At 41.4% G+C, this 27277-nt stretch overlaps 1 long non-coding RNA gene across 1 annotated transcript; it reads left to right on the top strand.

The window, feature by feature from the left end:
- Window positions 1–16774: 16774 nt before the first annotated feature.
- Window positions 16775–27039, top strand: LOC309817753. Its single transcript, XR_014296247.1, has 3 exons — window positions 16775–17483; window positions 20030–20110; window positions 26878–27039. It is a non-coding gene; the product is annotated as an uncharacterized lncRNA (long non-coding RNA).
- The last annotated feature ends 238 nt before the right edge of the window (window positions 27040–27277 follow it).

Below are 27277 nucleotides of genomic sequence, written 5' to 3'. Positions count from 1 at the left end.
CGCAACAAGACAAGCCACCACAATGAGAAGCCCGTGCACCACAGCAAAGAGTAACCCCCGCTTGCTGGAACTAGAGAAAGCCCGCACACAGCAACGAAGACCCAACACAGACGAAAAAAGAAAATGAATCTGTTAACACTTCAGTGTTCCGCAGTAACCCAGAGAGAGCTGGCCTGGCCTTCTGCGTGTGTGTGTCTCTGTGTGTGTCTGTGTGTGTGTCTGTGTCAGAGAGAGAGAGAGAGAGAGAGAGAGAGAGAGAGAGAGACAGGGATCAGGTTGCCTGGGATGCCCCCAAGAGACATCCCCATCCCTCTGTGGACAGAGGAGCCGCTGGTGAGAGGATGGCCTCTGCCTTTGCTCAGAAGCTGTAGAAAGACAGGGCAAGGGCATCCTGAAAGGTTGCTTGGGGAGCTGTGGAATCCTCAACATTTTCCATCTGGAGGGCCCTCTTTTTATTTCGTTAAAGCTCAAGGGGTTCAGGGAGGGAGAGGGAAAGAAGAAGGGAGCTGGCTGGGCCAATCCCTGGGGGACAAGCCCCACAGTTCAGTGGGTGGGACATTGAGCCAGGCAGAGGGCTCCTGTGTGCCAGCCTCAGTGCTGTCAGGAGATCGGGCACTGCCCCGGTGAGTGTGACATTTCCAGGCCACCTGGAGCTCGGGCAGGACACCAGAGAACCACTGCAGGAGGTGAGCTCCGTCCTGTGCAAAGGTGCCTGTCTGCAGTGTGGGGCAGCCCTCTAGTGTACGGGTCAGCTGAGTTTGTCCTGAAAATTACCGCGGTTTTTAAAAATTGAGATATGCTTCACATACCATAAAATGTGCCATTTTAAAGTGCCCTGCTTAGTGGTTTTTCGTGCACTCACAAGGTTGTGCACCCATCACCACTATCTAATTCCAGAACATTTTCATTGCCTCAAAAAGAAACCCTGTGCCCTTTAGCAATAACTCCCATCTCCCTCAGCTCCTGGCAACCACGAATCTGTTCTCTGTCTCTATAGATTTGTCTGTTCTAGACATTTCATGTACTTGGAGTCGTGCAGTCTGTGGCCTTCTGCGTCTGGCTTATCTCACTCAGCATCATGTTTTCGAGATTTGTCCGAGTCGCAGAGTGGATCAGGGCTCCATTCCCTTTCGTTGCCAAATACTGTTCCCTGGTGGGGCTGCACTGCGTTTTGGAAGCCGCCCTGAAGCGCCCTCCCTGTCCAGGTGTGCTTGCAGAATCTAGGAAATAGCTATGTCTTTAATTCCACGATGTCAGAGAAAACTGACCATTCATAGGTTTAAAGTGTCAAGATAGGTCTGTGTGTTTATTCCTGTCTTACCCCTAGGTTCTTCATGACATTTTTTCCCTTAAATTCCGTATATATGTGTTAGTATATGGTATTTGTCTTTCTCTTTCTGACTGACTTCACTCTGTATGACAGACTCTAGGTCCATCCACCTCATTACAAATAGCTCAATTTCGTTTCTTTTTATGGCTGAGTAATATTCCATTGTATATATGTGCCACATCTTCTTTATCCATTCATCCGATGATGGACACTTAGTTTGTTTCCATCTCCTGCCTATTGTAAACAGAGCTGCAATGAACATATTGGTACATGACTCTTTTTTTCTTTTTACATCTTTATTAGAGTATAATTGCTTTACAATGGTGTGTTAGTTTCTGCTCTATAACAAAGTGAATCAGTTATACATATGTTCCCATATCTCTTCTCTGTCGCGTCTTCCTCCCTCCCACCCTCCCTATCCCACCCCTCCAGTCGGTCACAAAGCACCGAGCTGATCTTCCTGTGCTACGCGGCTGCTTCCCACTAGCTATCTACCTTACGTTTGGTAGTGTATATATGTCCATGCCTCTCTCTCGCTTTGTCACAGCTTACCCTTCCCACTCCCCATATCCTCAAGTCCATTCCCTAGTAGATCTGTGTCTTTATTCCTGTCTTACCCCTAGGTTCTTCATGACTTTTTTTTTTTCTTAAATTCCATATATATGTGTTAGCATACGGTATTTGTCTTTCTCTTCCTGACTTACTTCACTTTCTATGACAGACTCTAGGTCCATCCACCTCATTACAGATAATTCAATTTTGTTTCTTTTTATGGCTGAGTAATATTCCATTGTATATATGTGCCACATCTTCTTTATCTATTCATCTGATGATGGACACTTAGGGTGTTTCCATCTGTGGGCTATTGTAAATAGAGCTGCAATGAACATTTTGGTACATGACTCTTTGAATTATGGTTTTCTCAGGGTATATGCCCAGTAGTGGAATTGCTGGGTCATATGGTAGTTCTATTTGTAGTTTTTTAAGGAACCTCCATACTGTTCTCCATAGTGGCTGTATCAATTCACATTCCAACCAGCAGTGCAACAGTGTTCCCTTTTCTCTGCACCCTCTCCAGCATTTATTGTTTCTAGATTTTTTCATGATATGGCCATTCTGACTGGTGTGAGATGATATCTCATCGTAGTTTTGATTTGCATTTCTCTAATGATTAATGATGTTGAGCATTCTTTCATGTGTTTGTTGGCAGTCTGTATATCTTCTCTGGAGAAATGTCTATTTAGGTCTTCTGCCCATTTTTGGATTGGGTTGTTTGTTGTTTTGTTATTGAGCAGCATGAGCTGCTTATAAATTTTGGAGATTAATCCTTTGTCAGTTGCTTCATTTGCAAATATTTTCTCCCATTCTGAGGGTTGTCTTTTGGTCTTGTTTATGGTTTCCTTTGCTGTGAAAAAGCTTTGAAGTTTCCTTAAGTCCCATTTGCTTATGTTTGTTTTTATTTCCATTTCTCTAGGAGGTGGGTCAAAAAGGATCTTGCTGTGATTTATGTCATAGAGTGTTCTGCCTACGTTTTCCTCTATGTTGTTGATAGTTTCCAGCCTTACATTTAGGTCTTTAATCCATTTTGAGCTTATTTTTGTATATGGTGTTAGGGAGTGATCTAACCTCATACTTTTACATGTACCTGTGCAGTTTTCCCAGCACCACTTATTGAAGAGGCTGTCCTTTCTCCACTGTACATTCCTGCCTCCTTTATCAAAGATAAGGTGACCATATGTGCGTGGGTTTGTCTCTGGGCTTTCTATCCTTTTCCATTGATCTATCTTTCTGATTTTTTGCCAGTACCACACTGTCTTGATTACTGTAGCTTTGTAGTATAGTCTGAAGTCAGGGAGCCTGATTGCTCCAGCTCCGTTTTTCTTTCTCAAGATTGCTTTGGCTATTCGGGGTCTTTGGTGTTTCCATACAAATTGTGAAATGTTTAGTTCTAGTTCTGTGAAAAATGCCAGTGGTAGTTTGATAGGGATTGCACTGAATCTGTAGATTGCTTTGGGTAGTAGAGTCATTTTCACAATGTTGATTCTTCCAATCCAAGAACATGGTATATCTCTCCATCTATTTGTATCATCTTTAATTTCTTTCATCAGTGTCTTATAATTTTCTGCATACAGGTCTTTTGTCTCCGTAGGTAGGTTTATTCCTAGGTATTTTATTCTTTTTGTTGCAGTGATAAGTGGGAGTGTTTTCCTGATTTCACCTTCAGATTTTTCATCATTAGTGTATAGGAATGCCAGAGATTTCTATGCATTAAATTTTGTATTCTGCTACTTTACCAAATTCATTGAGTAGCTCTAGTAGATTTCTGGTAGCATCTTTAGGATTCTCTGTGTATAGTATCATGTAATCTGCAAACAGTGACAGCTTTACTTCTTCTTTTCTGATTTGGATTCCTTTTATTTCCTTTTCTTCTCTGATTGCTGTGGCTAAAACTTCCAAAACTATGTTGAATAAGAATGGTGAGAGTGGGCAACCTTGTCTTGTTCCTGATGTTAGTGGAAATGCTTTGGGTTTTTCGCCGTTAAGGATGACGTTGACTGTGGGTTTGTCATATATGGCCTTTATTATGTTGAGGAAAGTTCCCTCTATGCCTACTTTCTGGTGGGTTTTTATCATAAATGGGTGTTGAATTTTGTCGAAAGTTTTCTTTGCATCTATTGAGATGACCATATGGTTTTTCTCCTTCAGTTTGTTAATGTGGTGTATCACGTTGATTGATTTGCTTATATTGAAGAATACTTGCATTCCTGGAATAAATCCCACTTGATCATGGTGTATGATCCTTTTAATGTGCTGTTGCATTCTCTTTGCTAGTATTTTGTTGAGGATTCTTGCATCTATGTTCATCAGTGATATTGGCCTGTAGTTTTCTTTCTTTGTGACATCTTTGTCTGCTTTTGGTATCAGGGTGATGGTGGCCTCATAGAATGAGATTGGGAGTGTTCCTCCCTCTGCTATATTTTAGAAGAGTTTGAGAAGGATAGGTGTTAGCTCTTCTCTAAATGTTTGAAAGAATTCGCCTGTGAAGCCGTCTGGTCCTGGGCTTTTGTTTGTTGGAAGATTTTTAATCACAGTTTCAATTTCAGTGCTTGTGATTGGCCTCTTCATATTTTCTATTTCTTCCTGATTCAGTCTTGGCAGGTTTTGCATTTCTAAGAATTTGTCTGCTTCTTCCAGTTGTCCATTTTATTGGCATAGAGTTGCTTGTAGTAATCTCTCATGATCTTTTGTATTTCTGCAGTGTCAGTTGTTACTTCCCCTTTTTCATTTCTAATTCTATTGATTTGAGTCTTCTCCCTTTTTTTCTTGATGAGTCTGGCTAATGGTTTATCTATTTTGTTTCTCTTCTTAAAGAACCAGCTTTTAGTTTTATTGATCTTTGCTATCGTTTCCTTCATTTCTTTTTCATTTATTTCTGATCAGATCTTTATTATTTCTTTGCTTCTGCTAACTTGGGGTTTTTTTTTGTTCTTCTTTCTCTAATTGCTTTAGGTGCATGGGTAGGTTGTTATTCGAGACGTTTCCTGTTTCTTAAGGTAGGATTGTATTGCTACAAACATCCTTCTTAGAACTGCCCTTGCCGCATCCCATAGGTTTTGGGTCATCGTGTCTCCATTGTCATTTGTTTCTCGGTATTTTTTATTTCCTCATTGATTTCTTCAGTGATGACTTTGTTATTAAGTAGTGTATTGTTTAGCCTCCATGTGTTTGTATTTTTTAAAGATCTTTTCCTGTAATTGATATCTAGCCTCATAGCGTTGTGGTCGGAAAAGATGCTTGAGACAATTTCAATTTTCTTGCCATTCGATTTTTAACTGGCAGAATGGCAGTGTCACCAGGGCTAGTGTAAGGCACAGTAAGCTCTTTCTTAATGTAAGCTGATATCAAAAGTTCTGTTTCTTCTGTGGCTTCCCGCCTCGATAGGTATTGACTGATATTGGACAGGGGTTTATTTTGGTCTGTGGTAATTTTAATGGCTGCTGCAGATGTATTTTCCCTATGTCAGTAGGATCAAGTGACCCCAATTCTTCAGGTACTAAGCCTGGCAGTTTCTTGTTCAGCATCACTCTCACAAACATTATATGATGAAGACATCTGAGTAATCTTTTAGGGCTAAAACCATTTCTCCCTTAACAGTAAAAGAAATATGAGCATCATAAGTTTCTAATAAATCTATACCTTTCAGGTTCATAGGGGTATATTCTACTAGGAAAAAGGAGTTCCTTTGTTTAACTGCTCCTAGTTATAATTCTAAAGGTAATGATTTAAGCGTCCTAATATTTGCATTAGAAACCCCTACCATCTGTCCTGAGGTGTTAGAGAGAGAGAGCCGTTAATTTTCATAGGGTTCAAAATGTAAAAGGTAGCTTCTGTATCTATTACTGCTTTAATTGTTTTCTCCTCATATAATCATTTGTATTTCTTCCAGGGTGTTAGAGAGGAGAAGGTTCCCTCAGATCAGCCTTAGTCTTGTTTAACTTGAAATTACAGTCTGTATCTGGTTTCCCTTCTAGGTCTCTCTTTTCTTGTCTTGCAGTTTCCCCAGTAATGACCCGGTGTTGTTCAGTAAAAGCAAATTTCAGAATTTACCAGTCGCGGATTGAATAGGGTTGGGTTAACTTTAGACTGACATTGATTATTTAATTGTTGCAACTGAATGTTCATAATTTTTATAGAGGCATCTTTTTCTTTTTAGTACTTTTGAAAAGTTGGTCAGCCAGCATGACAAGGGCATTTGTATGTGATACAGACAAATCATGTCTAAATGATTAACATGCCTAAATCGTGTCGTTTAGAGCAGCCGATTCCTCATCCAGACCTTCTAAAAAGATGGAGTTAAGCAAAGAATCATCTTGGTGGTTAAACAATGATTCGGGTGTCATGCCATAATATTGTTTAAAAGTTTCCTTGAACCTCTCATAGTGATCCAGGATTGATTCATCTCGTGTTTGTTTACGTTGCTGAATCTTTGACCAGTCGGCAGTTTTAGGAAAAAGCTCTGTGATAATTCTGAGTAATTTGTGAGCTAACTCCTTGCATTCACCTTGAGCCTGTGGGCTGTATAAATCAAAATTTGTTAAGGGGTCTCTCCATCCTGCTTTCTCTACTTATTCCTTTGTTTGACTTTTAGAAACTAATAGCTGTATTACTTGATACAAATCGGAAAACCTGAGCTCATAGATTTGGACGATTAGCTCAAAATCCTTAGCAAATCCCAGTGGATCTTGAGTACATTCGAGAAAGTCCTTAGCTAAACTAAGTTCTGCTCGGGTCCAGGATGTGTACGTAAGCGCAGAGTACAGTTCACCTCTTCCTGTAATAGATTTCTCCTTCAAGGGAGCTATGAGTACTTCTGATTTTATGTCTTCCTTTCCCGGGGTAGGGGAAGCAGCAGGAGAATGGGTTGGTGGAAGAGAGAGAGAGCGCGTCTGGGTTAGGCAGTTCGGATAAAGGAGGATATAAAGAAGGAACGGAGTGAGAGACAAGGTTAACGCTAGTGGCTTTTAAAAATTCTAGTATCATTTTGAGCAACCTTTTGTTGATTTTTTGCGAAGAAGTTACTTTATCATTTCCCCTTTTAGACGCTTCTAAATACCAATTGAAATAAGCATTCCATTTCTGTTTGATCTTTTTCTAGCTGCATATGCAAAAAGAAATCCCCTGGTTTTCAAATGTCAAAACAGACCCAATTGGGCCATTTAAGGTTGAGATCTCTTAGTGTAATTGCCCTAATTCGGTTGGTCCTTGCAAGCGTGAGCTCCATACGTATTGCACGTGAATCTGGCTAGAGTGTTAGTGTGGAGGCTGGCTTTCTGACACTCCATGTTTCTCTGAGAGTATCTGTTTCCCATTTTAAAGTTGAATTTGTTGGGGATAAAATTTTCTAGAGAAATTGTGGGGTGGGCCAGTGTGCTGCTTGTGAGTCTAACTCCTCCGGGATTTTGCCCTAAAGTCGTTTTAGCTCCTTTTACGTGTCTTGGGTTTTCCCTCTGGTAGTGTAAAACCACCACAACGCTCAGAACTTATCCGTGCTCCCAGCAGAGCAAGCTTTCGTTAAAATGAGTGGGTTTCCGCATAGGGGTGGTTGCACAGTACAAGGACTTGCCTCCACCACTGCTGCAAGTTAATTATAGAAAACCGGACATCTCAAGTGAATGAATGCAGCACTTTTCTACATAGGGGAAGATACAAGAGTCTGGGCTCACTGAAAGCATTCCTTTGATATGCACCTTAGCTATCTAGGGTCAGAATCGTGTTCTTTCCCATCCTGAGTCCCCTCTGGGTGCACCATCGGGGGCGGCTGTAGTGGCTGAGGGCTTGATGGTGGGCTTCCTGTTTTTATCTTGAGTTCCCTCAGGGCTCAGCACTGGGGGCATCTGTAGTGTCTGATGGCTGTTGTTCACTGATATGGCAGGTGGCATCCTTAGTCCACAGCTTCATAAGTATTTTTAAAAAGTTAGGTATTTCCTTTGAAGTCCTATTTGTTTATTATTTAGTTGCATTTTGGTTTGTTTCTTTTGTTGTTTATTTGGGATCCAGTTAACAATCAAGTGTTCCATTTACTTAACATGATACAATTTCTTTTCTGATTTGAGAATACCTTATAGATATCATACCCTTTTCCAGTCAAATTCTTCAGTGTATTTTCCTAGAGACAATGATTCTGCCTCATTACCATAGTAAACAAAATCAGAAAATTAACTAATTAGTACTATTTTCAAATCTATAGACATATTTAAATTTAACCAATTGAAACACAAATATGGTTTAAAGAAAAAGAAAAAAAATTTTGTCAAGGTTCCAATAAAGGTTTATGCTTTGCTTTTACCTCTCAAGTCCCTTTATCTTCATTATTCTGGAACATTTTTGTCTTTTATGACCTTAACATGTTTGACAAATTCAGGCCCATTATTTTGTGGGATGTCCCTCCATGTGGCTTTGTCTGATTTTTCCTCATTAGATTCAGGTTTGTGTTTTTGGCAGAAATATCTAGAAGTGACGTTGAGTCATATGTATACTATCAGGAGACACATGTTGTGAATTTGCTATACTGCTAAAGAAGTCAGCTTTATTTATGTTGTTAAAATGACGTCTGTCAGCGTTTCTCCACAATAAAATTAATATTTTTCCCTTGTAGTTAATAAGTGTCTTGGGGGGAGATCGTCCCCCTTAATTTTTAAAAGTAAATTTTTTGTTATAAGTTTGGAATCACAGCTTTGTTTTCCTGTCCTCTGTATCATAATCCAACACTGTCATTTATTTTGATGCTAGTTTTATGCTTTTAAAAGAAAACATGAAGTTGTGAGTTTCAGTCTTTGCTAAAAATCCTGAAGCAGTCCTAGGAAACCATGTGCCTAGAGAGCGAACAGTTTATAGATCTAAAAATCAAAATACCGGTCAATTTTAGTCCTATTTGATTTATGTGAATGGATCCATAGTACAAGTGTCTGATTTTAAGTTTTTTTTACATTACTTTATTGTAAACTCCTAGATTTAATCATGCCATTCTCTTTTCACAGCCAGTTCTTTAGCCTAGGTCTGAGGTCCTCAACCTGATAATCATATGCCAAACAAAGTATATGGATTTTTTTCTTGGGGAGAGGATCCATAGGCTTCAGTATATCTTTAACGGATCATTATGGGAACTTTTTGCATAAATTGCCTTTATTTTCCACCCACATTAGTTTATTTTTCATTTCAGCCTCAGATTGATTCCCTTAAACATCTTTCCCTTAGGTCATCACTTTGCTTAGGATGCTGTATCTTTTTTCTGACTCATCAGTGCAAACCTAGGTACTTTATCCTAACTTGCAGACCTGCTATTAGCTAAATAGATCTAATAGGCTTTTTATGGCTTCCCCCAACCCCCTAGTCTTTTTGGTGCCACTTTAAAGTTTTCTCCTGAATTTTTACATTTGCTTTGTGCCCACTCTATGCCATTTCAGACTGCGTTCTTTTTCCTTTTATGTCGCACATTACTCAGATTTTCTTCTTGATGATTTTCCGGTAGTAATTCATCCTGAATTCCGTGAGTATTTACATATTACAGTCAATACTACACTGTTGCATATTGTTTTCATGTTTCTTTGGAATTCTTCAGGTATTTAATGCGTGTAACTGATCTGCTCAATGGATGATACATTTATTGATAGCAGGGACAATATATAGTTTTCTTTAATTTTTATAGATACCAGTACCTACTAGCCATATCTATTCTTTCCTCAAGTATTTATTGAACACCTGTTATGTACCACCGATTGCACATGCAACAGCACAGAAAAGAAACAGCCCTGCTTTCAAGAGCATGCATGCAAGAGACCAAATAAATCAGTAAAGTATAATACTGATTCTTTTGAGCTTTTAAAGCTTTATTAAGTTTTTTATTGTGGCAAATATATAACATAAAATTTACCTATTTAACCCTTTCAGGTGTATAGTGGCATTAAGTACGTTCATAATGTTGTACAGTCATTGCCATTACATTTCCAGAACTTTTCCGTCATCTCAAACTGAAACTCTGTACCCATTGAATAGTAACTCCCAGTTCTTCCCAAACCAGGTCTTAGTAAACACTGTTCCACTTTCTGTTTCTATGAGATTGCCTAGTTTGGCTACCTGCTATAAATGCGGTCATACAATATTTATCATTTTGTGTCTGAATTATTTCACTTAGCATATGTCTTCAGCGTTCATCCATGTTGGTTGCATCAGAATTTCCTTTCTTTTTAAGGCTGAACAATATTCCTCTGTACATATGTGACACGTTTTGTTTATACATTCATCTGTCGATGTACACTTGAGTTGCATCCATCTTTTGGCTATGATGAATAATGTTGCTAGAAAATTGTTATACAAATATCTGTTTCAGTCCCTGCTTTCATTTCTTTTGGGTATATACCTAGAGATAAAAATGGGTCATCATATGGTAATTCAACAGTAAATGTTTTAAGAATCCATCATATTTTCTTCTACAGTGGCTGCACAATTTTGCATTCCTGTGAGCAGTGCACTTGAAGTTCCATTTTCTCCCAGTCTTTGCCAAAACTTGTTATTTTCTGCTTCTTTCACAATAATTATCCTAATGGATTTAAAGTAGTATTCGTTGTGGAATTGCTTTTTATTTCCCTAGGGATTCATAGTGTGATCATATTTTCATGTAGCTTAATGGCTCTTTGTATATCTTCTTTAAGTTCTTTGCCAGTTTTAAAATCAGATTTGTTTGTTTTTGACTCATAGGAGTTCTTCAGATATTTTGGATATTAATTCTTTACTGGATACCTGATTTGGGTATATTTTCTCCCATTCAGTGGGTTGTCTTTGAGGTCTGTTGATTGTGCCCTTTTTACTTTTGTGGCCTGTGCTTTTGGTGTCATATCTAGAACATCATTGCCACGTTGTGGCAAGTTTTCCTCCTCTCTACTAAGATGAAAATTAATGGCTATAAACTCTTACCTTACAAAGGAAGAAATATCTCAAATCAACAAACCAAAACCTTACAACTTAAAGAACTAGAAAAGAGGAGCAAATAAATGACAACTAACACAAGGAAGGAAATAATGATTAAACCAGACATAAATAAAATAGAAATCAACCCTGCTGACAGCCCTCCTGACCTAGGACTTGAGTTCCATAATTGTGAAAAAATACTTTTCTGTTGTTCAATCTCCCTAGTCTGTGGTATTTTTTTAATAGATCTTTATTGGAGTATAATTGCTTTACATTGTTGTGTTGGCTTCTGCTGTATAACAAAGTGAATCAGCTATATGTGTGCATACATCCGCATATCCCCTCCCTCTTGCGTCTCCCTCCCACCCTTTCTACTCCACCCTTCTAGGTGGTCACAAAGCAGGGAGCTGATCTCCCTGTGCTATGCGACTGCTTCCCACTAGCTATCTGTTTTGCATTTGGTAGTGTATATATAAGTCCATGCCTCTCTCTCACTTTGTCCCAGCTTACCCTTCCCCCTCCCCATGTCCTCAAGTCCATCCTCTACGTCTGCGTCTTTATTCCTGTCCTGCCCCTAGGTTCTTCAGAGCCTTTTTTTTTAGATTCCATATATATGTGTTAGCATACGGGTATTTCTTTCTCTCTTTCTGACTTACTTTACTTTGTATGACAGACTCTAGGTCCATCCACCTCACTACAAGTAACTCAGTTTCGTTTCTTTTTATGGCTGAGGAATATTCCACTGTATATATGTGCCACGCCTGCTTTATCCATTCGTCTGTCAATGGATACTTGGGCAGGGAATCCTTTACTCACAGGAGGGAGCAACAGGGGCTGGGGCCCGGGTGGCCACGTTTGCGAGGCCTGCAGCTCCTCTCCCCACACAGTGAGGTGTCCCGGTCGCGCTGCCCCGGGCAGCCCAGGGTCAGGCGGGGCACTCCCGCCCCATCAGGCTGCGGCCCTGTGGGGCCTGATGCTTCATCACTCGGCTGGAGGTGCCTGATCGAAGGCCATCCTTCCTTATCCTAGACTCCTGCCAAACCCCTGTGGAGCAGCCTCCCGCCTGCTTGCTGAGGAGGACGGGGCGGTGAAGGAGGAAGCCCTTCACCTCCCCAGAGACAGGCCTCCAGCCCCTGCACTGTGCTTTGCGCCCAGCACAAAGGCACATGCACTGACCGGCGATGCTTCTAGAGACCTCTGTTTTTATATATGTTTGTGATGACTGGGAGGCACGTAAGTGCAGTGCTGCAACATTTCCTGCTATCTGGGGTTCACTGGCATGGAAAGTAAGGCCGTGAAGGCCAGGACTTTGCTTTCACACAGATACATGTTGATCCTGAAATGAAAACCTGCCGCCAAATGAAATACGTAACGTCTCGGCTCCTGTGAAGTCGGCATTATTTATTTTTCTTTTTAAAGACAGGCCTTTTCCCTTGACGGGCAGGGTGGGTGTTAGTGGTGTGGGCTTGTCCTCCTGCCAGGAACGAGGCTCTTATCTGGAACGCCACTCTTCCCAGCTCTTGCCAAAGCTAGAAACACAGCAAATGAGAATGACTGATAAAAAGTGAAAAGCGCTGAGGAGAGTGCGGGTTTTCATGAGCGTCACACCGTACCAAGTGGCAGTTGGCATTGATAGGACCGAAGTTGCTCGATTAGCCTGGAAAACCTCAGCTGGTTCGGTTGATGGACCTGAAGCAGGGGTGGGGCCGGGGGTTGGTCTGCTTATTTGGTTTGTCTTTGTTTGGCCTGAAACTCTTGTGTGGGGTTTTCTTGTACGCGAAACCCAAAGTCTTGGTAAAAGCTCTAAACGTCATAACTGTTTGAGTACCTGCACGAGAACCAAAATAATCCAGTTCAGAGTACACAGAGAATGAATGTTGAACTCTTGAGGAAGTGTTTCTGAACCGCCGTCTTTTTGGTGTAGCTTTATCGTAGTGACAGCGACAGTTCAATGCTGGCCCGCAAGTCCCCCCTTGTCCGAAACACTTTGGAAAGACGAACCCTTCGCTATAAGCAGGTATGTGCCACGTAGACTAATCTGCCGTCTGTATGTACGCTGGGAGTTATTTCCACAAACCTGAAGGGGTAATATTTTAGGTAAGATTAATTGAAAGGTAATATGTTTATTTCCTTGTTTACTTAGATATAATTTTTAAAAGTGTATATAATGTCAATGTTACCAGTATTTGTTAATTTCCTAAGATAATGTCATAATCTAAGATAATACATGATCTTTACATTTTAAAATATAATAAATTAATAAACAGCCATTCTGTATAAGAGATTCTTCTTTCTTTTTTGACAAGGGAGTATATACAGTTTAGAAAATTTGGGTCTTTCACCGTGGCGCATTCTCCTACATAGGACTGTTCTACAGTTTTCCTTTATATACACTGGATTTTTTTTCCACGTCACGCCAGTGTACACAGTTTTGCTCCTTTTAATTTGTAAGGTAGTGGTTCCCTGACTTTCCCGGGCAAGAATTCTTTGAAAGAAAAAGAAATTCCCAGATCTCCTTGTGGTGGTTGTATTTAGAGTAGCCGCTGACTGAGAATGATAAGAAAATACATACCTCAGCAACGAAAGTATTTCTCAGCAGCCATGCTGTTGGCATTTTGGCCTAGGTCTGTCTTTGTTGGGGGCTGTCCTGTGCACTGTGGGCCGTTGAGCTGCATTCCTGGCCTTGACCCACTAGTTGCCGGTATCACCCCCTCCCCCAGTTGTGACGACCAAAAATGTCCCCGGAGGGCCCAAGTCACCCGTGGTTGGGAACCAGTGAGCTCTACTATGAATTCAGGAGAGCTTTTAAATGAGTTTGTGTTTATTAAGTCACTTAGATTTGCATTTAACTTCTGTATATGTGCAAAATAGTGTTATGGGTGTGTAAAACGCATAGTTATTCAGTCCTCCCAACAACGCTGATAGGCTCGTGGATTTGTGATTTTGTTGCACTAACTGCCTTCCCCAGCGTTGTTAGCCGTGGCGTGGGAAGTACTGCTCTCAGCTCCGTGTACAAAATTCTATTGTCGTCTTAGAGCTTTCTTGAAAACAGGAGACTTGCTTACTTCAGGCGTGTGTGGGGAGGAGCGTTTTTTGTTGTTGTTGTTGTTGATGTTCGGCCTCGCTGCGCGGCTTGCAGTTGTAGTTCTCTGACCAGGGATTGAATTTGCAGCCCAGCATTGGAAGCGGGGAGTCCTAACCATCGGACTACCAGGGAATTCCCTGGGGAGGAACGTTTTTGACAGCTTGTGTGTGTTTAACCAGAAAGCCCTCAACGTGGTTTATAACGTGCTTTTTTCCCGTTATACAGTAGGCCATTAAGATTTTGCCATGTCGGTCTATTTTTCATCTTTCTACAGTAGCTGCGTTTTCTGCGGGCCTTATAATGTATTTGATCACTTTTCTCTTGTCAGGTATTTAGAATTTTTCTGTCATAAAGCTTTTGCACATCATCAGCTGTGCCTTTCAGGTGCAAGTCACATGAAATTTCAGAACCAAAGAAAACACAACATTTTGTGGCTCTTGCTTATATTGTCAAGTAGCACTTGAGAAAGATGATGCCCTCCCGCCCCGTGTGAGAGGGTCTGTTTCTCTGCGCTTTAGCTAAAGCCTAGGTCGTCATTACAGCGGACAGCTTGCTGTCCCTGGCTCGTTACCGGAGTGGAGGTTTGAACCCGTGTGGCCCACATCCGTGTTGTGTTGGCGTCGGGCCACGCTGCGGCTGTCTGTCTCCAGTGGGGTCGGTCACTCGGGGAAGAAGCTGCGGGAAGGGCGCGGGCGGGGTGGGCGCGCTCACGGCCGCGGTCTCGCAGCCCTGCAGGTCCTCCGTGGCGGCGCTGGCGGCGCGCACGTCCCTGGACCTGGAGCTGGACCTCCAGGCGTCGCGGACGCGGCAGCGGCAGCTGACCGAGGAGCGGTGCGACCTGCGCGAGCTGCGCCAGCGCCTGGAGGACGCCCAGCTCCGCGGCCACGCCGAGCCCCCGGCCTGGCTGCTGCGCGACGAGCGCTTCCGGAGCCTGCTGCGGGAGGCCGAGAGGCAGATGAGGCCCCGGCCCGCCAACGCGGGGAGGGGGCAGGCGGCCGGGCCTTTCTCGCCTCCCGGTGCCCGGAGCTGGCAGGGGCTTCCATCGCTCTTCCTTAAAACTGGAAGCAAACCCGTCTGGTTCACCCCGCGTTGCTGTTCCAGACGAGACAGACCAAACTTGACTTGCATTCAAGAACAGGCAGCTGAGAAGACGCTGAAGAAGGCCTCCAAAGGGGTGTGCCAGCTGCGCGGGCGGAACCTCAAAGAGCCCATCCAGCTGGGTGCAGGCGTTCAGGTGGGGAGAAGCCCAGGCCTCACTCTCGCGCTTGATTTTTACTGTCATACCTTTGTCATTATGAAGAGTAAAGTAAGTATTGAGAGAGACCCACAAGGAAGTCGAGAACAAAGCTGGAATCCCCACTGCTGTTAGCATTGTGCGATTTTTCTCCTGATTTATTTTCTGTGGAGCTTTAATTAAGGCCAGGTATGATCATTTTTGTTTAATTTTGCATTCAGCTTATTAAGAATTAACATACCACATGTTACTACCTAACCTGTTATTTTTTTCATGACTGATTTCATCTAATAAACATAATTCACTTACCGGCTCTTGTAACATCTTTTTATGTTTATGATCATAAATAACAGCAATTTACATATGTACAGTATGTGTTATCTTTGCTTTTTAAAATTTAGAGTGAAGCATACTCTATATTCAGGAAAATGTTCTTTTCTTACGAGTATAGTTTAGTGAGTTCTCATAAACTGAACATGACAGAAATCAAAACATTATCAGCATTTCCAGATTACTCTGCAAATTTCCTTAAACACTGTGTTGAATTCTAATGACATAAATTAGTTTTGCATGGTTTTGTTCTTTTATACAGCCGCAGTTAACACAGTTCTATCCATACTACTTTGTGCCTGACTTTTAGCTTTGTTTTTTTCTATACCTGTAATTTTTATGTCCTTATCATAAAATAACACAAGATATTATAACCACTTCCTTCAGTTTTGATTTAGAATTCATCTATTGATATATTTTTAAAATGTATTCATTTGTTGATAGAACAAGAGTTAACACTATGTAACAGGCACTCTTCCAGCCACTGGAGATAAATCCCTGCCCTCCTAGGAGTATCATAACTTCTATTAAAATTTTGAAAATTTGTATACGAACATATATTATGGAAATTCAAATTCTGATTGTTCTTTGAACAAGGAAAGCCATCATTGATATGAGAGCTTCCTGCCAGCTTTCAGTGTCTGCATATCACCTTCTAACATAATTTTTTCCATGCCCACCCAGGGAGAAGATAACATTTTTCACGAGACCACGGGCTAACATACCCCTGCTGCCGGTTGATGCTGTTTGCTGGAGTATTTATCTGCCTATTTTATTTCTGCGAAGTTCTAAAATTGTCTAGCTAAAATTGTCTTTCAAATATGTGTGCAAAGTTATTAATATACAATTTTTTTTCGAAAGTCTATAAATATGTATTTTTTGATAGTGACAGGAGCAGGGCTTGGCTTTTCCTTGTTGTTAAATTAACATCTCAAACAGGTTATTTTATAAAAGAGTAGCTGTTGTGTGAAGATTCGACAGTTTCCATGCTGTTTTCTTTGACTTGAAGGGTGGAAGACAGAAACTCAGGCAAATTCACTCTATTGTCATTTATTCATGGTTCTTTTCTTCCTCCTTGAAGGAGGATACTGACTTTAAGATGTATTTTAAGACTGAAACTTGGTTCTTCAGTATTTGCCATGTGGTAGAATGGATCTTTGGGGCCGGTTTTGTGTTCTGACATCGGAAATTCAAACACTATGTGCTGAACTCGTCACTCGTCCCGTTTCTCCTGTGTGCATTTATCATGTATAGTGTACACTTTCGCACCCTTTATGTTCTGTTAAGATGCCACCTTAGGGGCTCAGTCCTAAGTCAGTGCAGGGTGCGCTTTGCGGAGCTTGGTCTCCCGCGCGGGCTGGGCACCCATAGCCCCTGGTTTCCGTGCACCTTTCCGTGCCCACCCCGGGTCTGAGGCTGGTCACGGAGCCCCCGGCAGGCACACAGCCCACCCTCACCCGGCCTCGGCAGCCCCGCCTGCCTTTCCAGTCCGCCCCATCTGATCCTGACCGACAAGGAGGGCAGTGGTGGAGCTACTGCTCTGCTGCTCTGCCCTGCAGGAAGTGAAAATAGAAGAAGGAAGGTGTGTTTTCACTGAGTCACTGGATCCGCTGATGGATAGAGCAGTCACGACATGGACACGATAACCTTTGAAGGCGCTTTCTTGAGGAAGCCAGCTTCCGTGGGAACTACAGCTACCAGGCGAGTCACTCACAGGAGAGCATGTGCTTTCGCTCAGAAGGCCCCCGCCCATGCTGGAGTCTTGCCAACATTTCTTAAGAAATCTTAGAACTAGCTCATGAGGAAAAATATTTTTATTCAATAAAAGGGTACAACTATTCTTTGAATTGCCAAGTGATATAAATATTTTGCCTAATATATACTTATTATATTTAAAAGGCACTCTTCTTCATGAAGCTTTGGATGAGTAAACAAGATCAGTCACAAAATGTGAAAGAAAGAAAGACAGAAAGAACATACAACTCTTCCTGTAGCTTTCTTCTCCCTCTTTTCCGTTGAAAATATGGACAATAGAGTTTGTAAGTAGTACTAAGACTGAAAACTTTATGCTATTCACAGTTGTCATCTGTTGCTATGTGTTTCTAATCTTTGTTTTGATTTTTTTTCCCTCGTCAATTTCTTAGTGTATGTACTGGCAGTGGAAGTAGAGACTCACAAAACATTCCTTAGTAGAATTAGCAGCCAAGCAGACAGCATGGGTAAGCAAGTGAGGACAGTTAGGCCCTCTCTAACTTCCCTGAGCTATTTGAAACTTTAAAATCAAACAAAGAACTGTCTACCACGGGACTCTAGAGGATGCAAATGGCAAGTTATTTATATCTGAGGTACAGTCTCCATTCATGTGGGGAGGCTTGCAGAATGCATTTTCTCTGTGCTTCTTCTTAGCAGCTGTGCCAGCATAGAAATGCCCCAGACAGGTGCTTTTGAATAACACTGAATGACATACCCCTCTCCACCCTCTATCCCCAGCTCAAACAGATTTCCATTTGGAAGTGTTTCCCTGATAGAGAGCTGGGGGATTTTTGTTGTTTTAAATCCCATCTTAGCCAAATGCAGCTTCTATGGCCGTGCAGTGGCCTCTTACATTTGCCACTTCTCTGTTTTACTTCTCCATGCTCTGCCTTGCATGTGATTGCTTTTATAAGATCATAGTAAGGAAGTAAAATCGAGACCAATGAAGAAAAGTTCTGTGCCGCCTGTGGAGGACCCCTTTTTGAGTGTTCATTGTTTATGCTGGAAAAGACAAATGGTCTGTGTTAGAGGCTGTGGTGGAGCAGATGGTGGGCTTGATTTTGCAACTTCTGATCAATTAAGACTGTCAGGAGCATATCCCACATGAACGAAAAGTTAAGTCCTGTTGCCTTATGTTTATCTTTGTATATCCTTAAGTTTTGTGTCCCCATGATGAAGTGATATAAAATACTATATCTTCCTCAATTAAAATTTAGAACTCAGTCATTCGTATGTTTTTTCATGTATTCATTCCTTTATTAATAAAACATATTTACTGAACACCTGCTACTTACCTGGCACTATTGTAGGCCCTAGAATAAATTCCTGACGTCGTGGGAGCATCATAAACTGTATGACATAATATGTTTATATGTTTCCTTTGTCATTAAGAAAACTGCCCTATTTTATTGGCAGTCTTACTCAGGGTAGTCAGAGTCAGAGGTAGATTGCAAATGTTGATATCCCTTTTCAAGAAACTGTCAAAATGCTGCCACCAGCTTCTTTTAAAACAGAGCTACAAGTAAACTAATTTTTTCTTCCTATGATCACTGAGTTGTCAAACTTTGGTTGAAAACTCCTTAAATAAATATTCTTCTGTTGTGGGAATAAGTAATAATCAATATTCCTCTCTTTGCTTATGTCACCATTTCCTCCGATTTGTATTGTTTGAAAGTATTTCTTAAAATTACAGTTCTTAAAACAGAGTGGAAATATATTTTAAAATTCCTTTTAAGTTTTGGAGAACTATAAATGTATAAAAATAGTAAAATAAATCCCTTTGGTCCTCTGACCAAATTTCAACATGGATCAGTCATGGCCAAATTTGTTTCTCTTACACTTCCATTCACTTCTCCTCATATTTGGAAGCAAACCCCACACACAATATCATTTTGTCTGTAAATATTTCAGCTGCCATCCTATAGTAATCCAGGGTTTTCCAAAAGGCTCCTCATTAAATTAAACTCATGGTTGAAAAGCTTGTTAGGAATAAAAAACGACATTGATTTCACCTTTTCACTGATTTCTGTGTTAGGAAGAACCTTGGATGAAGACCAAAGTAACATATTTCTTATTTTAAATCAAACTATCATAGCGTTCTATTGACCTTACTTTATTTTATCTTACTTTATTATTTTTTAAATTTTATATATCCTGAATCTTTCATCCCTGTGAGATTTCCTTTGTCTCACTCTTGGGCTGCAGGCCAGAGGCCTGCAAGCCCTAGGCCTGCAAACCCTGCACTTGCCCAGCTTTAAGACCAAAGAAAGAGCCTGGGGTCAGCAAGGTAGACATCAGTGGTTTAATGGCTGGGGGCGGGGCTTACACATCTAAGCAAGGTCCTGGAGCAACACCCCATTATGTGCAGCTCACAGCAGGCAGGACTCCTGGGGTAGGGGGAAGGTTACCAGTTATAGGTGGAATTGACACCAGGTTGGCTCATTAGTTACCAGGGAAACTAGTAGAGGGGCACACCCCTCACTGCCCCTTTGTTAAGCTATCCTGGTAAAGGTGTTCTGATCTAAAGCTACAGCAATCACTAGCTGGGGCAGGGGCAGGTATGTAGGACAAAGTCAATCATGTGAGTAGGGTGTAGGCGAAGCAGGCACTGGTCCAGCAGGGGATGTACAGAGAGCAAGAGGACAGCCATCTGGGGGATCTGATCATGCAGATGGGATAATAATTAGGTGGTGGTTTCAGTTGGCTTTGCTTTTACACTTTATATCGGTTTTCTTTGCTGTGTGAGATAGTACGCGAAGTGAGGAAGTTAACTGTGGGTACAAAGGGAATCCTGCACTTGGTAACTCATATGCTTGTACCGTTCAATACCCAGGTTGTCTCATCAAGGTGAACGACACAGTACTGATTGATTTAGGGACTGGCAAGATACCCAACTTTATCAAATTGGACACAGGTAAGTATTTGTTTCCTTTCTTCCCTCCCAACCTTCTCTCTCTTTCTTCCTTTTTCCTGTTGCTCCTTCTATTTTACTTGTACCCTACCTTGATTAGATAGAACTGCAATGTGGAAGTCAGAGAGATAAGTGACGGTTGCTTCTGGCAGAGATGTTCTCCTTGAGTCCCATTCTCATCCCAGTCCACACATTTAGGACGAGAAGTTGCCAGACGGTCTCTTGAACTTGACGCTAAACAGTTGTGAGACTTCCCTTTGGGCTGCATCCATCAGCCCAGTCTCTGCAGGTTAGCTATATAAACTACAGTTGGCCACGAGAGGGAAACTTTGTGTTTCGACTCTGATGACTTTAGGTGAGTTCCTTGAGGTAAAGGGCTAAAGGTGTCCGAATAACCTTAACCTAGTGTTGATGAAATGTTTCTCTGCAGAGTTGTTTCCCCTCTCCACTCCTCAGATTCCTCTGACAGAGGTTCACATCCAGTGTTAGCTGGTATCTGATGTGCTAATGAAGTACAATATTTTCCCCAACTGGTTTTAACAAAAATACCACAAAATATAGAAAGACTGAAAAAATAGGGCAAGGACAAATAACCGATGGCAGCTTATTTTCTGCCTACCTGCAAATGATTGTTAACATCTTGTTCTATTGCTTTTACATTCTTTCTTTCTTTTCCTGTGCCTGTGTTCCCTTCCCCACGTGGATCCAAGGACCAGCCAATGTTCTCACACACAGTTTTCTGTAGTGTCTCTTTGGGACTCTTTTAACCTGAGTTTTCCTCCCTGTTTTGAATTTTAAAGAGTACAGGCTTCCTGTCTAATTCAGTACTCCACAGTCTGGGATTGTTCAAGTATTATTTCACCATAAGGACTTTGCACCTCTGCTACCTGCACTCCTGATTATTTACTACTCACCTGGAAATTGTAGACCAGAATACTTCATTGATGTCAAAGTTCTTTTCCTTAAGTGAAAACATTGCGAGTGGATATTAGTGTTGGGGGTCACGCTTATGACACCTAAACCTGTTGCTTGATTTCAACATGACAACAAAACAGATAACCAGACATGATGTGCCTCCCAGTGGCAGTGCACGATACCTCTCGTGAGGAATTCTTGTCAAAAAGGAGAACAGACTCAAACGTGGATGAAAAGAGAGAGGAGAGCATAAATTGGAAGAGACTAAGAAACCTAGCAGTCCGATGCAGTTGCTTGCCTTTTAGAGAGGAGTACCAGAATATTTCAGGTTCAAATGATCTGTGGCTGGGCATTTGTTTCAGAATGACCCAGTGCAGGACTGCTTAGGTAAAGATGAATCAAGGCTGGCCGTGGGTTAGAAAATGTTGAAGCTGGGGGTGCGTACATGGGGACTCGTTATTCTTATTTTCTCAACTTTTGCAATCCTTTGAAAATAATTTTTGATGTTGAATTGTATGTCCTATTTCCAATTAAAGTAAACGTTATTTATTAAATTAAATTTCCAGTTAAAATTTAACTTTACAGATTTTCCCCCCAACTTAACTTTGTTTTACATATATCTGTATCTCTTTCTCTTGTGATGAAACTCCTGGTATTAATTAAGTTACTTAGTTTTATAAACAGTACACATAAAATAACATGAAAATTGCAAAGCCAGTTTTCCTAGGGACAAGAAATCCACTGAGTGGAGACAAAGGTGTTTTTGTAGTTCTTTTTGACCCTGGAATTATATTCCTGGTATTACTAACGTGGTATTGGTAGATTACGAGCAGTGGCAGTGTTAGATTGTCATCCTCAATACCACACCCTGATATCTGATACCACTTGCAAGTTTGTGGGTGGGAGGGTTCCCCAAACCACACCCGGATTTAATAACACTTTAGAACAACTTGCAATACCCACTGAAGGCTGTTACGCTCACGGTTACAGTTTATTATAGGGAAAGGATACCGATTAAAGTCAGCCAAGGGAAGAGGTGCAGTAGGGCAGGGTCTAGGAAAGCTACACACACAAACCTTCCAATTGTCTTCTCCCAGTGAAGTCATGGATATTGCTAAGTATTCCTGGCTGTGACGTGTGACAGCAGACATGAAGTTTGGTCAACCAGACAGACCCACCCAAGCCTTAGTGTCCAGAGTTTTTATTGGGGCTCAGCCATGTGGCTGACCACCCCTGTGGCTGATCCTAGCCTCTGGTCCCTTCAGTGGTAGAGCTAATACCCAATGGCCCCAAGTCCCTACCATATATCACACTGTTAGACTGTCAAGTGTAGCCGGAAGCCCCCAGGTCACCAGAAACACTGTTACCAGGCTGGATGTTCTAAGAGCTAAGAGGTCACCTCTTGGGGCTGAGGAAGGCAAAGACTAGAAGTCTCTTTACTACTCAGCATTTTCTCTATGCTTGGTTAACAGCGTGCTGTTGGATAGGCTTGTTTGCTTCTGTTTGCAGTATGAGGTTGTGTTCCGCTTTTTTTTTCCTGTTCATCCACATCCTTTGAATATGTAAGACCAATTTGATTGGATCAGAAGTGAAGAAAACAGTATGGAAAAGTATAATCAAAAAAGTTTCAGGACTTCTCTGATGGCACAGTGGTTAAAAATCTGCCTGCCGATGCAGGGTACACGGGTTTGATCCCTGGGCTGGGAAGATGCCACATGCCCTGGAGTAACTAAGCCCATGCGCCACAACTACTGAAGCCTGTGTGCTCTAGGGCCAATGTGTCATAACTTCTGAGCTGGTGTGCTGCAACTACTGAAGCCTGCGGGCCTAGAGCCCATGCTCCGCAACAAGAGGAGCCACTGCAATGAGAAGCCCGTGCACCACAACGAAGAGTAGCCCCCGCTCGCCACAACTAGAGAAAGCCTGTGCGCAGCAACAAAGATCCAATTAAATTTATTATTAATTTAATAAATTAAATTTATTTAATTTTAATAATAAAATAAAATTTTAAAATAGGTTTCATCTAAGGAAGTGGGTTCTTGATCCTGATCTGCCATTCTTTCAACCAAACTGTATTTCTAGTAATTTCTTTCATGATAGTAGAAACAAGTTCAAAGCTCATGCTTGACCCACTAGAAGGTTGGCATGGTGGAGACAGTCTTGGTGCTTAATTAAATATAGTGTTCAGGAATGTTGGGTGTGATATTCTTTATATGTCCTTTTATATTTGTCAGTTTTTGCAGTATCTACTTGAAGCTTGTTAGAACACACAAATTTAAAATACAGTATCTCCCTGGTAGTTCACCTCTTACAGCATCCTTTTGTTTAGCATTCATGCAGCATATCAGTTTCTTTCCAGATATTTGATATCTGTAGATCATAGGTAAACCTGATAAACCTGACCTGTATTTTATTTTTTGATGCTGGCTTTTTGTGTGGCCCATTTAAGGTTTGAGATATATATTTATATGTGTGTATATATATATATATATATACACACACACACACACATATGTATCACTTTTTATGGTGCTTTCTGCTTGTCCTGCCTCTTCTGTGTACAGCTATTTCCCCCACTCCCTTTCCCTTTCATAGCTTTCCTGGATTGATTATTTTGTAATGTTCCAACTTTTTAAAAAATTTTTTATATTCCTCTTTTGGTATTGTGGTAAAATACACATAAAGCATATTTATTTTAACCATTTATAAATATACAGTTCAGTGGCATTAAATACAGTCACAGTGTTGTGTAACCATCAGCACTGTCTATAACCAAAACTTTATTCTTTTTTACATCTTTATTGGAGTATAATTGCTTTACAGTGGTGTGTTAGTTTCTGCTTTATAACAAAGTGAATCAGTTATACATATACATATGTTCCCATATCTCTTTCCTCTTGCGTCTCCCTCCCTCACACCCTCCCTATCCCACCCCTCCAGGCGGTCACAAAGCACCGAGCTGATCTCCCCGTGCTATGCGGCTGCTTCCCACTAGCTATCTACCTTACGTTTGGTAGTGTATATATGTCCATGCCACTCTCTCACTTTGTCACAGCTTACACTTCCCCCTCCCCATATCCTCAAGTCCGTTCTCGAATAGGTCTGTGTCTTTATTCCTGTCGTACCCCTAGGTTGTTCACGACACTTTCTTTTCTTAAATTCCATATATATGTGTTAGCATATGGTATTTGTCTTTCTCTTTCTGACTTACTTCACTCTGTATGACAGACTCTAGGTCTATCCACCTCATTACTGATAGCTCAATTTCGTTTCTTTTTATGGGTGAGTAATATTCCATTGTATATATGTGCCACATCTTCTTTATGCATTCATCTGATGATGGACACTTAGCTTGTTTCCATGTCCTGGCTATTTTAAATAGAGCTGCAATGAACATTTTGGTACATGACTCTTTTTGAATTATGGTTTTTTCAGGGTATATGCCCAGTAGTGGGATTGCTGGGTCATACGGTAGTTATGTTTCCTCAATGATTTTAAATGTTAGCCATTTCTGATACTGCTATTTAAGAGGTAACTGTAGAAATTGTAGCATGCATATTGAAACCACGAAAGTTCAAAATTGTTTCTCCTCTTCTGGGAAAATAGGTCTTGAGAATACCACACCCCTCTCCTCTTTAACTTCTTGGAGCTTGAATGGTTTCTGGCCATGTTCTGGAAAATTAGGTTTTCCTTCCTCTCTCCTCTCTTTTCTGGGACTTGGATTTAGCCTGTGTTAGGTCTTTCCACATTAGTCAGGTTCATCCATACTTCTGTTTTTCACCTTTTTGTCTTTCCGTGGTGAGTTTAGAGCAACTTTTTCTCATCATCCACCATTTTTCTAATTTGCTCTTCAACTGAATGTAAATACATTCTTTAAACCCATTCTATTTGGTTTTTAATTTCAGCTACTGCATTTTTCATTCCTAGAAGTTCTTCTTGATTGTTTTTCAAATCTGCTTGGTCGCTTTGCCAAGATTGTCTTTTATCCTTGTAGATACTTTCAGTGAAGTTCCAAATTCTGAAGTCTGTTTGAGCCTGACTTCTGCAGGTGCTGGTTCTTTATCATGCTGTCTTAGTTCCATCTGTGCTGGACAGTGTATGCAAAATATAATTAGTAAGAATATTAAGAGGCCTAGGACAATGGCTTCCTTCTTAGATAATGTGCATTCTGATCTCTCTGGTCTCTGGGGTGTCTGTCAGCCTGAAATCCCCTTGATCGAGGCTTGAGATTCCCTGTGCTGACCAGGCAGTGTGAAATTCATTTGTTTTTAAGTTCTAAGGAAGATGGGATTGTTTTCAGCTCAGCTGTTTGTGAGGCTATGGCCCTTTGGGGCCCAGCTAGTTGTGGGCAGGGTCTCCTATTAGACTGAACTTTACCCTGAGACTTAACTTTGGGCTTTGATTTCTATTCCTGTTTCCTTAAGAGGTCATCAAAAAGAAAGCTGATAGGGCTTCCCTGGTGGCGCAGTGGTTGAGAGTCTGCCTGCCGATGCAGGGGATGCGGGTTCATGCCCCGGTCCGGGAGGGCCCCGCATGCCACGGAGCAGCTAGGCCTGTGGGCCATGGACACTGGGCCTGTGCATCCGGAGCCTGTGCTCCGCAGCGGGAGGGGCCACAGCAGTGAGAGGCCCGCGTGCCGCAAAAAAAGAAAGAAAAAGAAAAAAAAGCTGATAGCCTTTATGAAAGAAGGAAAAGTTAATTACCTTGCTCTGAGTTCTTTTTGCTCCTGGTTTTGAGTCTGGAATTTCCTTTCTGTCTTCTCACCCCTTAGGTCCTTTTAGGAGGATTGGTAAGTTTTTTTCTTTTTTTTTCTTTTTGGCCACACTGCTTGGCGGGATCTTAGTTCTTCCACCAGGGATTAAACCTGTGCCTATAGGCCCAGAAAGTGTGAAAGTGTTGGTTCCTAAGCACTAGACCACCAGGGACCTCCCTCATAAGAAATGTTTTCATACATTGCTTGTAGTTTTTTTCAAAAGCAGGAAGTTTGATCCAAAAAAGCCTTGCCCACCATAACCAGAAATCGGAAGCTGGAGGATATTTTAACTGATGAGTCCCTGTGTACTCATCCTCTGTAGATGTGCTGTCCCTTTCATTCTCGTTGTGTTTGGTGTATGAGGAAGGACTTTGAGGTCAGAGGATGTACAGCAGTTCAAAGGGTGTTGGGTGCTCTAGTTTATTTAGCAAAATAAAGAAGTTTGCAGGCCAAACTTTATACATGCAGACTGCTAGCAGGACCACTTTAGGTCTTGCTGAGGTAGACGCCCATGGTGGTATTGTGATCAGGATTAAGAATGGTCTCTACATACAGTCTGTTTTCCTGAGGGAACAGAGAGAAGAGCACACTGTGAAGTAAGAGTGTTGCCAGATCAGTAAACAAAGGATTTTGTGGCCCTCCAGCCATCAGCCACTGCAGCTGTCCCTGAAGGTGAACCCAGAAGGAACTCAAGATAAAAACAGGAAGCCCACCATCAAGCCCTCAGCCACTACAGCCGCCCCCAGTGGTGCACCCAGAGGGGACTCAGGATGGGAAAGAACATGATTCTGACCCTAGATAGCTAAGGTGCATATCAAACGAATGCTTTCAGTGAACCTAGGCTGTTGTATCTTCCCATACGTAGAAAAGTGCTAAATTCATTCACGAGAGATGTCTGGTTTTCTTTAATTAACTGTAATCTTTTGACATTCTAACTACCTGCTCTTTGTTACAAAACTCCTATACATCCAAAGTTTTCTGGGAAAGGTCAGAGAAAGAAAATCATTATCTTCCTCTGGTTTGGAGACACAAAACATGTAACATGGTCTTTTAATCAAAGATTCTTCGGACAGAGCCTGAAATTCATTTTATTCAATCATAGATCTCAAGACTGAGTCCCCGGTGAATGTGTGACCCCACAATGGGAGATCTAATGGAGGTTTCTGGAGCAGTTGGCACGTCTCTAGGAGACACATCTTGAATTTCAGAAGAAATATGTGCCATCTCAAATAAAATTTTCTTCAGCGACTTTTCTCACCTTGTTTTTCAACCCTGTGAGTTCACATGCTGCTTTGGCAGACCTACACAGATAAACCGTCTAGACCATCACAGTGGTTCTCAACCTGAGTAGCTGTGACACCACAAGATGACTGATCTCCTAGCAATTAAAGTGTAACATTCAGCCAGTGTTTACTTCTCTATGAAATTTATCCAGGTAAAGTAAGATATGGGCTGCTTACTTAAACAGTAACTTAAGAAAATGAGATCTGCAAAATCTCATT

This window comes from Grampus griseus (assembly GCF_964374135.1).
Source record: "Grampus griseus genome assembly, chromosome: Y".
Lineage (NCBI taxonomy): Eukaryota > Metazoa > Chordata > Mammalia > Artiodactyla > Delphinidae > Grampus > Grampus griseus.
This window is presented reverse-complemented; position numbering and strand designations above follow the sequence as displayed.